General features: G+C 44.9%; 1 pseudogene; it reads left to right on the top strand.

The window, feature by feature from the left end:
* Positions 1-1,136: 1,136 nt before the first annotated feature.
* LOC128098125 (uncharacterized) lies at positions 1,137-1,312 on the top strand (annotated as a pseudogene).
* The last annotated feature ends 9,920 nt before the right edge of the window (positions 1,313-11,232 follow it).

Here is an 11,232-nt window from a genome sequence, read left to right as displayed (position 1 = left end):
GCACAATGGGAAACACTGATTCCATCTGCCCTGCCACTCACCGAGCCGCAATCTCTGAGCCAGACAATTCTGGTTGGCCAGTCTGCTATTGCTGTCATCAGGAGGGAAGTGGTCCCTGCTTTGTCTGCAGGCTCTTCTGCACTCACTAGATCTTTTTGGGCCCCCATCTGTTTGAATTGTTGACCCTTCACTTGAACGGTCATTTCAGCCACTTCTATCTACAGTATAAGCATCCAGGAGGCAATTCCCCAGTTCACTTGTGACCAAGAGGAGGAAAACCAAGACAAAACCAAAACCGTGAAACTGGCCCATACACGAGGAGGAAGTTCATTCACAGCCTACCTAAGATTTGTGAATGGAAATGTCCCACTTTTACCATGTGAACAGGTGGCCTTTACTCTTATAGACTGGTTGCTAAAACAAAAAGATTACTTCAAAGTTGTTAGCATCCTCCTGCTAAGGCAGCTGCTGGGATCCTTATTGCTTAGGACCTGAGTTCACCTGCTGTGACCTGAGTGTGACCCCAGTCAGGGAATCAGTTGTGTCAAGTGTGGATGACCCAGACTGAGAGCCTGCAGCTTCTCCCTTCAAGTTTTGTTTGTTTCTTAACTTTATCAGAACAACCCCTCTAACCCCAACCCATGCTGCACCACCACGGTGCAGCAGGAGTCTTCTTCCTAACTGTCCTTGCTTTATGCTGTCCCCTCCATTAGGACCCCTCTAGGTAAGGCAAACGGGGGTGGGGGGTGCGGGTGGGGGTGGTGGAGGGCGGAGCAGGAAGCCCAGGGAAAGCAGAAGAAGGGAACCACTGCTTGGCTACAGCCTTGAGCATCCCTCCCTACAGGATTCCAGCTTTAGAAAGACAGAATCATAAAAGGTGCTAAAACAGGCAGGGGAAGTTTTCAAGGGTCCAGGGAGGCCTTCTAGGTTTCTGTTCAGGTTGGGTGGGCATAGAAAATGCTTTTGTCCTGTTCACCGAAGGGCTCTGCCCTATGCTAACAATCTGTTGAGGAAACAGATCTAAGCTTAAGAAGTTTAAGCCTAAAGGCTGCTTAGAGCTGTGGAAAGGTAATCATGAGAGGCATCCTCTGAAGGGAGAGAACACCGTGGAAGCTAGAGAATGAAGAATAGAAAGCATCACTTCTCGGCCTTTTGGCTAGGATTCAGTCAGTGTCTGTTCTCATCAGTTTAATACTGATATGAGGACAATATAGTAAATGGGTTTGGGGTCAAGGAGACAGAACAGAAACTTGCTCCTCCAATCCACACATGGACCTATTATTATAGAAACTTCAGGAACAGTAGGAAGAAAAACAAACAAACAAACTAACTAACTAACTAAATGAAAGATGCAAGGTTTTTGCTTTCTGTCTGTAATTTTTTCTTTGCCTGTTTTTTGAGACAGCGTCTCACTATTACAGTCAAGGTTGGTCTCCAACTGACCAGATCCTCCCGTCTCAGTTTCCCAGGATTGGGGATTTCAAGCTCATGCCACTATGCCTAGTTTTCTTTTTGTATTTTGGGATGCGCTACTGTACATGTGTTTACTGTATTTTATGTATACATGGTATAAAATTGATGACTTAGAAATAAATAGTGCTCATGAGGTGTATCCAAAATACTTTAAAATCAGACTTATTTACTATTTAAAAATACTTATTTTTATTTTCTGGTGTGGGTGTTTTTCCCCTTCCTGTGTGCAGCTCCCAAGGAGGCCAGAAGATGGTGTCAGAGCCTCTGGAACTGGAGTTACAGGTGGTTGTTAGCCAGCATGTGGGTGCTGGGAATGAACAGGTGCTCTTAACCACTGAACCATCCTTCCACCCCCAAGGCTTATTTAGTATTATTGGTTTAACAATAAAGAGCAGCTGTGTCTTTCAATGAAGAAAATATTTTCGTCAGGTGGTGGTGGCACATGCCTTTAATCCCAGCACTCGGGAGGCAGAGGCAGGTGAATCTCTGTGAATTCGAGGCCACCCTGGACTACAGAGTGAGTTCCAGGAAAGGCGCAAAGTTACACAGAGAAACCCTGTATTTAACATGCAGTGACAGGAGGGGATGGCTGACTGACTTTGCTTAATGTCTCAAATATCCATGAGCAATTCCGATCATGGTTGGGAAGAAAATAAAACACATCTTTTAATAAAGGCAATTATGGAATATAAGGATATGGTTGCTGCAGGAGTTACAGTAAACTTAGAGACCGGAAAAATGAAAGGTTGAGATAGTTTAAAAAGAATTTTGAAAAGAAGTGATAAAGTTGGCAAAATTAGAAAAAAAAATAAGGCTTTTCTAGAAGCTGAGCACTGGTTTTGCAGGGACCCTGGTGTACCACTGCTGTTTGAGCTCAGTGAGTGACAGTTTTCTTGGAGCATTTATCTACTTTTTTCCCCCTGTTTTTTTAATTTTTTTTTTATTTAGTTTTTCTAGACAGATTTTCTCTGTGTAGCCTTGGCTGTTCCAGAACTTGCTCTGTAGACCAGGCTGGCCTTGAACTCACAGAGTACACCTGCCTCTTTTGGGATTAAAGGCATTTGCCACCACTCCTGGACAAAAAATGTTTTTTGATTATAAAAACTGAATTCTTTCATTCTTAGTAGCTTTGAATTTTAAACTTTTTACCCAGTGCCTGCAAAGATTCTGTGAAAGTACAACTCCTCAGCACACAGTGCTGGCCTGCGACAAATCCGAAAGACTGGATTTCCGAGTGGTATACATACAGGAAGTTAAGCCTGACAGCTGCTGCTTCTGAACCACTTTGTTGCTCAGATGTGGCTGCAGGGGGTTGCCAGTGATCATGATAACCAGTTATTCCCTCTTCAACTTGAGGCCAGATCAGATCAAAGCCCAAGGCAGGTCCATCCTATAACAATGAAAACCTAGCCATGGGATGGCTAATCAGTGATACTCAGAAAGGAGGAATGCAAAAGAAATGAATTCAAATGGAGTTTCTTGTGTCAACCCTCCCGAAAGGGTGAATCAAGTCAGGAGGCTGTGAGGCTCATTTCTGAATAACCTACATGAAAGACCAGCAGAGCTGCAGCCTGGAGGCTATGCTTACACAAGGTGTATCTACCAGGACAACTGAAAGAAGCCATCTGATCAGCCATTCTCGGTTTGTGCAACTGTTCCTGGGTTTGGCATCGGGTCCAGGTATTCCCAGGTTCTTGGCCTCTAATTCAGGGAACTGAAATCAAGGTTCACAGAGACGCACAAAAAAAGGTAACAAGAAATTTGTATTCAAAGCAAAGGTCAGCATACTCTGCAAGCAAGCACTGGGCCACAAGAGTGAAGACACTGAAACTCAAGGGTCCCGGCTGCTGCGTGGAGCCTCCTTTTGAGGAGATTCAAGAGAAAGAGGGGTTTGATTACTAAGGGTCATAAAGAGGGTGGTTCTCTGCTTTGACTGTTTTGTTCCTTCCCATAATGCACCTGATTTTGCTCATATGCATACCCAGTTATGCATAGGCTTAAGACAGTCAGTAGGGATTCTCCCTAAAAGCTTCTTTGAGACACAGTTCTGAAGGATTATGCACATACCCCAAACCAGGCTTTTCTCTTGTATAAGGAGAGTATGGTTGAATAGTTGTTGAGGGAAAGAGAAATTCATCGTAATGTTCAGAGACAGGTATTTACATATCCTGCTGCAAGTGTGGCTGCATCCACTAATGCAGCAATTATTGGATGCATTGCTCCAGAGAGGGGTGTTATGTGTAAGTAAAGAAGCCAGGCTTCCATGTGCATTATTAGAAGGGGATTGCATAAGCCAAACCAAGTGGAGCCCCAGATTACTAAACTATCCCCTACGCTTGCCTGCCTCAGTCCTCCTTGTTTTCCATCCTTGAAGCTTCCTTTCCCCACATAAATACTGATTACAGGACTCTTCTCGATTACTTGCTAGCAAAACAAGGGAGGATCGAGTGTAGTTACACTTGAAGCGCTTACGTTGACCTATTGGGTGCAATTGGAATCCAGTTAAGCAGGGTTGCCCCAAAGGCCCCCCAGCTACAGCCCATCAAGAGGAGGAGCCCATGCACTGTCTAAGCGTCTTTGCCGCATGCTCCTTTAAAGGCGATGCTCGTGTGCTTGCTCTGGACTGCTTGCTCTTTGGGTCGTTTGCCTGCCTTGTCTTCATCTTCCATTTGCTCAGGATTTATTGTGAGACGCAACCAGCAAGTTCTACAAGCAGGAACTTTCACTGTTAATATAAAATCTCCCATTTTATTACTTGTCTAGCAACAAGGATTGGTCTTCTGGGATCATTCATGGCCCCATTTTGCAGGCAGTTGGAGGATTATTTGACACCCTAAATCCCTTGAAAGTAGAATGAAGAAATGGGAGACTGTAACTACCTGCTCACAGTTCCTGAATGTTCCCTGGGCATACTCACTCCTAGTCACTTGCTTCTGTCTTAATTACTTTTCTGTTGCTGTGACAAAACACCCTGGCTGAGACAAATTATAAAAGGAAGTGTTTAATTGAGCTTACGGTTTCAGAGGGTTAGAGTTCATGATGGTGGAGCAAAAGCTTGGTGGCAGGAACAGCTGAGAGATCACATCTTCAATCACAAGCAAGAGGGGAGAATGGGGGCTTTAGAAGCCTCAAATTCCATGCCTGTGACACACCTTCTCCAACAAAGCCACACCTCCTAATCCTTGAAAACAGTTCCACCAGGTGGGGACCAAGCATTCAAACATATGAGCCTATGGGGGCCGTTTCCATCCAAACTACCACACTCTCCTAGACTATCCTCTGTCCCTGCTTCTACCCCTGGACTCCTCTTCAGACTCAATCCATTTCATTTGGGCTTGGTTGCCTTCCTATCACCCTTCCCCACATATATCCCCCCATGAATATTTCCAATGCTTATCATTGGGGAGGTCAATTGGAGACTTGAGTTTCCCGTCTCCAGCTAGGCTGTCTCATGAATGGACGTTCTTCCTTGCAAATTGTCTTCAGCTATTCATGTGTATCGGGCAGTGGGAAAAGCAGCCCTTGTCGGTTAACACTGTGGGTCTTTGCTAACCCACCCCTGAAGAGTAAGTAACTACAAAATCACCTGTGACTGCCCTTGGGGAGCTAATACCAGTACCCTTGCCTTATTTATTTATTTATTTATTTATTTATTTATTTATTTATTTATTTATTTCAGTTGTCTCTGCAAAGTCCCCAGTGGAAGAGCCACATCCTGAGGTCTGAAAGTTCGAGTTTTCAAGGAGGATGTAGGCAGAGACCTCTCTTCTGTGTCCTCTGAGCCTTTGGTGCCTAACTGGCACACAGTGGACACCACTTTCCCATGAGAATCTGACACCGGCAAGAAATGCTTGACTCTGGGAGCTGTGGAGATGGCTCAGCTGTTAAGAACCCTAGCTGCTCTTGCAGATGACCTGGGTTCAGCTCTCAGCACTCACGTGGTGGCTCACAACCATCCCTAACTCTCGTACCAGAGGATCTGACCCACTCTTATGTCTTCCTTAGGCATACGGCATGGATACATACATGCAGGCAAAACACTTGTCCTAGTCTGCTTTCTAGTTTTTGTAATAAACACCATGATCAAAAGCAACTAGGTCAACAAATGGCCTACTCCAGCCCACACTTCTAGGAAGTTCCCATAACTGAGGGAACATCAGGGCAGAAACCTCCAGTCACAGAGGAACTTCTTACTGGCTCACTGCCTGACTCACTGATAATTACTGTTTTTATATAGACCAGGACCACCTGCCTGAGAAACAGCTCTGCCCACAGTGGGCTGCCCATCCCCACATCAATCAATAATCGAGACGATTGTCCCCCATACATGGGCATAGGCCCATGTGATCTGGGTAGTCCCTCAGTTGAGGTTCCTTCTTCCCAGGTGCCTCTAGGTTGTATCACATTGGCAGTAAAACACCTGACCAGCACAGCTGTGAGGCAGGCAAGGAAGAAGACCTCATTGTCATAGCTCCCGCACAGCAGTGGAAGAGGGAAGACAGGCGTCTGTCACCTCCGGTGTCATCACTAGCGTAGTTGGAATGACAAGAGTCTGGGGCTTGAGTCCAGACTCCTGGCACTGGCTTCATAGCCCTGTCTGTCCTTCCTGTCCCCATTTGTCCTCATCCCTGCTCACACATATTCTGCGATTATCTCTGTTTTTACCATCTTGTCCATTGTGATTCTCCCACCTCACCCCCACCTCAGTCTCTTTCCATGGCCACATGAAAATTCTGTAAGCGAGTAGCTAGAAACGACTGTGCATTTATTTTAATTTGGGGCGGGGGGGGGGGGAGGAAGGAGACCATAAAGACTGGAGAGGTTCATGAACATTAGAGTTTAGACATTAGATGATGCTTCATTGGAGCTGGGAGGAGCTCTAGTGAGCTCTCCCAGTTAGCAGATGACATTCCATGTGGGTAAATCAAGCTTACCTCCCGCTCCTAGGAAGCTTTCTCCTTGGCTCCCCTTCTGGAAGCTGGTCCACCATCCTTCATCATTTCCCCAAAATCTGAAGCAATGCGAGTTTCTGTCAACACTTCTCTCTCTTTAAGCAACCATCTAACGCTGATGGTTCCACCAAAGTTTGTTTCCCTTTCTCTCCCCTCTGCATCTCCCTTCTTTCCCCTCTGCCTCTCCCAGTTGCTTTTTCTCTAATAGGATACTAGCTCTCAGTCTTCTTCACACAGGCCATTTGACCTGGAGAAGGTGTGTTGTGGAATATTATTTTAACGGTGTAAAGATGTGTTACATTTATTTATGCTGCAGAATATTATTTTAGCTGTGTAAAGGTGTGCTACATTTGTTTATGCTGCATTTGTTTAACTATGTGAAGACGTGTTGCATCTGCTTCACCTTGCCTGCCTAAGGCACCTTATTGGTCTAATAAAAAGCTGAACAGCCAATAGCTAGGGAAGAGAGGGATAGGAAGGGCTGGCAGGCCGAGAGAATAAATAGGAGAAGAAATCTAGGCTCTGAGAAGAATGAGAGAGGAAGAATCGAGAGAATGAGGGAGAAAGAGAAGGATACACCTGGGGCCAGAAGCCAGGCAGTCACCAGGCAGACATGAGAAGCAGTGAATGTAAGAGAAAAGAAGGAAGAAAGATAAAAAGCCCTGAGGCAAAATGTAGATGAAGAGAAACAGGTTAAATTATAAAGCTAGCAAGAAACAAGCCTAAGCTAATGCCAAATATTCATAACTAATAATCAGTCTCCATGTCATGATTTGGGAGCTGACATCTAGGCCATTGTGTTGTTAGTGTTCAGACTGCAAGGCTTCTCAGCTTTTGTGAGAGCTTACCAAATTTGTTTTTCCTCTGCAGTCCTTTATTTTACCTGTGGTTTTTATAGAATATGAGATATTCCTTCAGGATCACAGATGTTATACAATAGGGAGATGCAGTATTAATTACATTCTTGTTTTATAGGGAAGGTAACAGAATTTTAGATGCATGGTACAGCTGGTAAACGGCAAAGCTGGTTTTCATAGCTCAAGGTACTGTACTCCATGAGGATAAATACACAGGGCCCTGCGGGCCATGTGTCCCAGCTTTTGAAATTTGGTATCTTTCAGTAACACACCCCACTTTCTGTGTGATCTATGATGCTGGGTGTGGGACTTGGTGAGCTGTATTTCCCAGTCTCCTTTGCTGGCTGCTTTCCTGTTAGTTTTTGCTAGTGGGAGGCAACAGAAAGGCTGTACGCTGACAGAAGAAGAAATGGACTTTCTGATGTTTCTTTACTTTTGTTTATTTCTCTATAGAGTCACTCAGGTGGCTCCAGGCCCCTCAGCTTCCAGCAGCAGTTGAGTGTCATGATCTTCGGCGGGCAGGGAAGAGGCCATGCTCTAGCCCTTCACCAGAGTAACATTGCACGCTCTTAATCTGAGCACAGCTTTGAGACCTCTGAATTCCAACATTAGCTGAAATCGATGTTAGGTGTTCAGTCCTGAAACCCCATCTCTTCCCACTTGGCTGTCACTTCCTGGGAGTTCTGCTGATGCCCCGCCCACCCCCACTCATGCTGAGAATTATCCTCTGGATTGCTGCAGTGGTCTCCATTTGTTCTTTTGATCTTTGAAGCTACGCGTAACCAGTTCCTTATGACAAATACTTCTGGAAGAAACCTAAAGTCTTCTCTAGAGCAGAACCTGACCGGTACATAGTGGTCTTGTGGGTTGGCAAGGCGACTCATTGGTGGAGTTTAAGCAGAGAAAGGACTCGCTGCAAATCTTGCATTATTTCATCATTTGGTGCCATGTGACTCTGCTGACAAGCTTGTCTTTCAGTATACACTGGGATTTGGATATGAAGTGTCCTTCTCTTCCCACTGCCCTGCAAAGGCTCATGTGTTGAAGGCTTGGATCTTAACTGGCTGCTCTCTTTACGAAGGTGATTAGGCCCGGTGATGGTAGTGCACATCTTTGATACCAGCACTCAGGAGGCAGAGGCAGGTGGATCTTTATGAGTTCAAGGCTAGCCTGGTCCTCAAAGTGAGTTCCAGGACAGCCAGAGCTACACAGAGAAACCCTGTTTCAGAAAAAGAACTCCCCCAAACAAAACAACAGCAATAACAAAGAAATGAATATGTAGTGTGGGAAGTATGGGAAGTCCTGAGTGTGTGAAGTCTTGAGTGGATGTGTATAGTGTTTAGCACAAGCATGGTCATGCCAAGGACTCCCAAACCTCAGAGTCATGGACATATGGCACGCCTCTTCCCCCTGATCCGAGGTGAGGCTCAGAGGGAGGGCAAAGGCATTCTCCACGTGTGGATGTTGATAGAGTGTATCGAAAACATTCATCATACATTTTCCCCCCCCATTGGATACTTATGGCCTGAAGACTTCTCCTCCACAGAGATTACTTCTACTGGGTTTAGCTAGTCCTGCTCCTTGTTCAGCTGTATGTAATAAACCCCGTCTCCTTGTTCCTCGGTGGGAAATAACCTCACCCGCTTGTAGCAGAAATCTTAGATAGTCTTATTAATAAAATCAAACCTGAGCCAAGGTATTGGGGTGAACTGGAAGATCAAAGAACCAGAACAAGCCACAGCTAACCTCACCTGACCAACTTCTTAGCTGATCTTGTTTCCTCAGACTAGAAGCCTCTGTGTCCTCATATCTGAATGGGTCTCAGCTGAACTGCTGCTGGAAAGCCTGAAAGGTTAACCAGCCAAAATGCTTAACCAGGCCAAATGCTTCTAGTTTCTGGTCCTCACGTCTTATATACCTTTCTGATTTCTACCACCACTCCCTGGGATTAAAGGCTCACTTTCTGGGATTAAAGGCGTGAGTCACCATGCTTGGCTGTATCCTTGAACACATGGATTTCTGCCTCTGGAATGCTAGGATTAAGGGCATGTGCTACCACTGCCTATCCTCTATGTTTAATATTGTGGCTGTTCTGTCTCTGACCCCAGATAAGTTTATTAGGGTGCACAATATTTCGGGGAACACAATACCACCTCACCTGCTTGTTAATTCTGTGTTCTCGCCCCACTTCCCTGCTCAGTGATAATGTTGCTCCTCTGTTCAATTGTCTGTAACAAACACACCGAGCTTCCAGCTGCTATAATTTCTCCATCATGAGCCCAGTCTGCCTGATCCCAGCTTTTCTTCCTCTGTATCTGTCTGTGTTTGTCTTTTCTTTATTCCCTCACTGTCTCCGCCAGGTCTGTCGCCCGAGCCACGCTGGATGCTGCAATGTAGAGGTTCAATTATAAAGAGCTCAATTATCAAGGAAGATTGAACACAGGCTGGTATTTGAGAGTAAAGCATCTGTTGAGTATGGTAATAGTATTGTTTGAAAACCAAAGGCCACAGCCTTACACCTGGTAGAAGGCACTTAGATAGAAATACTTTTTTTTATTAAGAATTTTTTTATTCATTTCACATATCAATCACAGATCCTCCTCTTCTCTCCTTCCACGCCTCCAGCCTTCCCCCTCAACTCACCCCCCATTCCCTCCTACAAGAAGGTAAGGCCTCCCACGGGGAGTCAGCAGAGCCTGGTACATTGAGGCTGAGCTCCAGGAGTCCAGTCGAAGAGAGAGAAAAGGGATTCTATAAGCAAGGGGCATCAAGATCATGATGGGGAAACCTACAGAGACAACCAAACCAAACTAATGGTAACTCATGAAATTTAGACCAACACCCGTGGAGCCTCCATGGGACTGGACTAGGTACCCTCTGCATAAGCTAGACAGTTATATAGCTTGATCTGTTTAAGGGGACCCCTGGCAGTAGGATCAGGATCCATCGTTGGTGCATGAGCTGACCTTTTTGGAGCCCACTACCTCTGGTGGGACACCTCACACAGCCTTGAGGCAGGGGGAAGGGCTTGGGCCTGCCTCTACAGAAGGTAATACTCTTATTTCATGGGTTGGATTTAATATGGCCTAATAAAAGAACTGTGTGTGTGTGTGTGTGTGTGTGTGTGTGTGTGTGTGTGTGTGTGTGTGTAATGGGAAGAGATAGGTGTGATGAATGAGAAATAAAAGCTGGCATTGACATTCATTAAAACAGATGCTTTGGTAATGAGGCTTCATTTTATTATTTTCTCTGCTTTTGTTTTTAGAAAATTTCAAAATGAAGAGTGTGAAAAAAGAGCAAAGCCAACTTTAGTCCAATGAAAAATTTGGAGATATTTCCAGGCCAATATTTCTACTGCTTTGCTCTTTTATTATTTAAATATTCACCAAATGAAAAATACTTCAGACACTCAATTCTAAAACTATACAACTTCATCACTTCTGCCCAAATCCATTTTCAAGTGGATCTAAGCCTTTGGGCAGGTGATTGCATTGAACTGTATTTCCCACCAAATTTATTGCTCCTGAGGTATGTGTGCTGGATAAATCAGCAAGTGAGAGGGTGCATATGCTCACCTTCTTCCCTGATTTTTTTTCACTAAAAGATGCGAGAACTGACATCTTCATGTCCTTCATTTTTTCCTTTTGAACATCAGCCACGTCTGCCACACACACTGCCCCTTGAATGGTTCTGTGACTAATCATGCCTCACATCCACCTTGAGGACCTGCTTCCTGACACATGTGACTACAACCACCTTACATACATACCACTGTCCACATTCTACGTTCTGACTTCTGATGTCCCATGTTACTTAGCTATGGAGAGTACATCTGTAGAACCTCTCTCCATGTTACTTTTATGGGGTTGTAAGCTTTCAACACCTGTGATGATGCATAACTTGACTTTGATCTCAGACCTGAGTTCAAAACTGTCAAACTTTTGCATAAA

Source organism: Peromyscus californicus, unplaced genomic scaffold (genome assembly GCF_007827085.1).
Source record: "Peromyscus californicus insignis strain IS unplaced genomic scaffold, ASM782708v3 Scaffold_5__1_contigs__length_169319896, whole genome shotgun sequence".
Lineage (NCBI taxonomy): Eukaryota > Metazoa > Chordata > Mammalia > Rodentia > Cricetidae > Peromyscus > Peromyscus californicus.
This window is presented reverse-complemented; position numbering and strand designations above follow the sequence as displayed.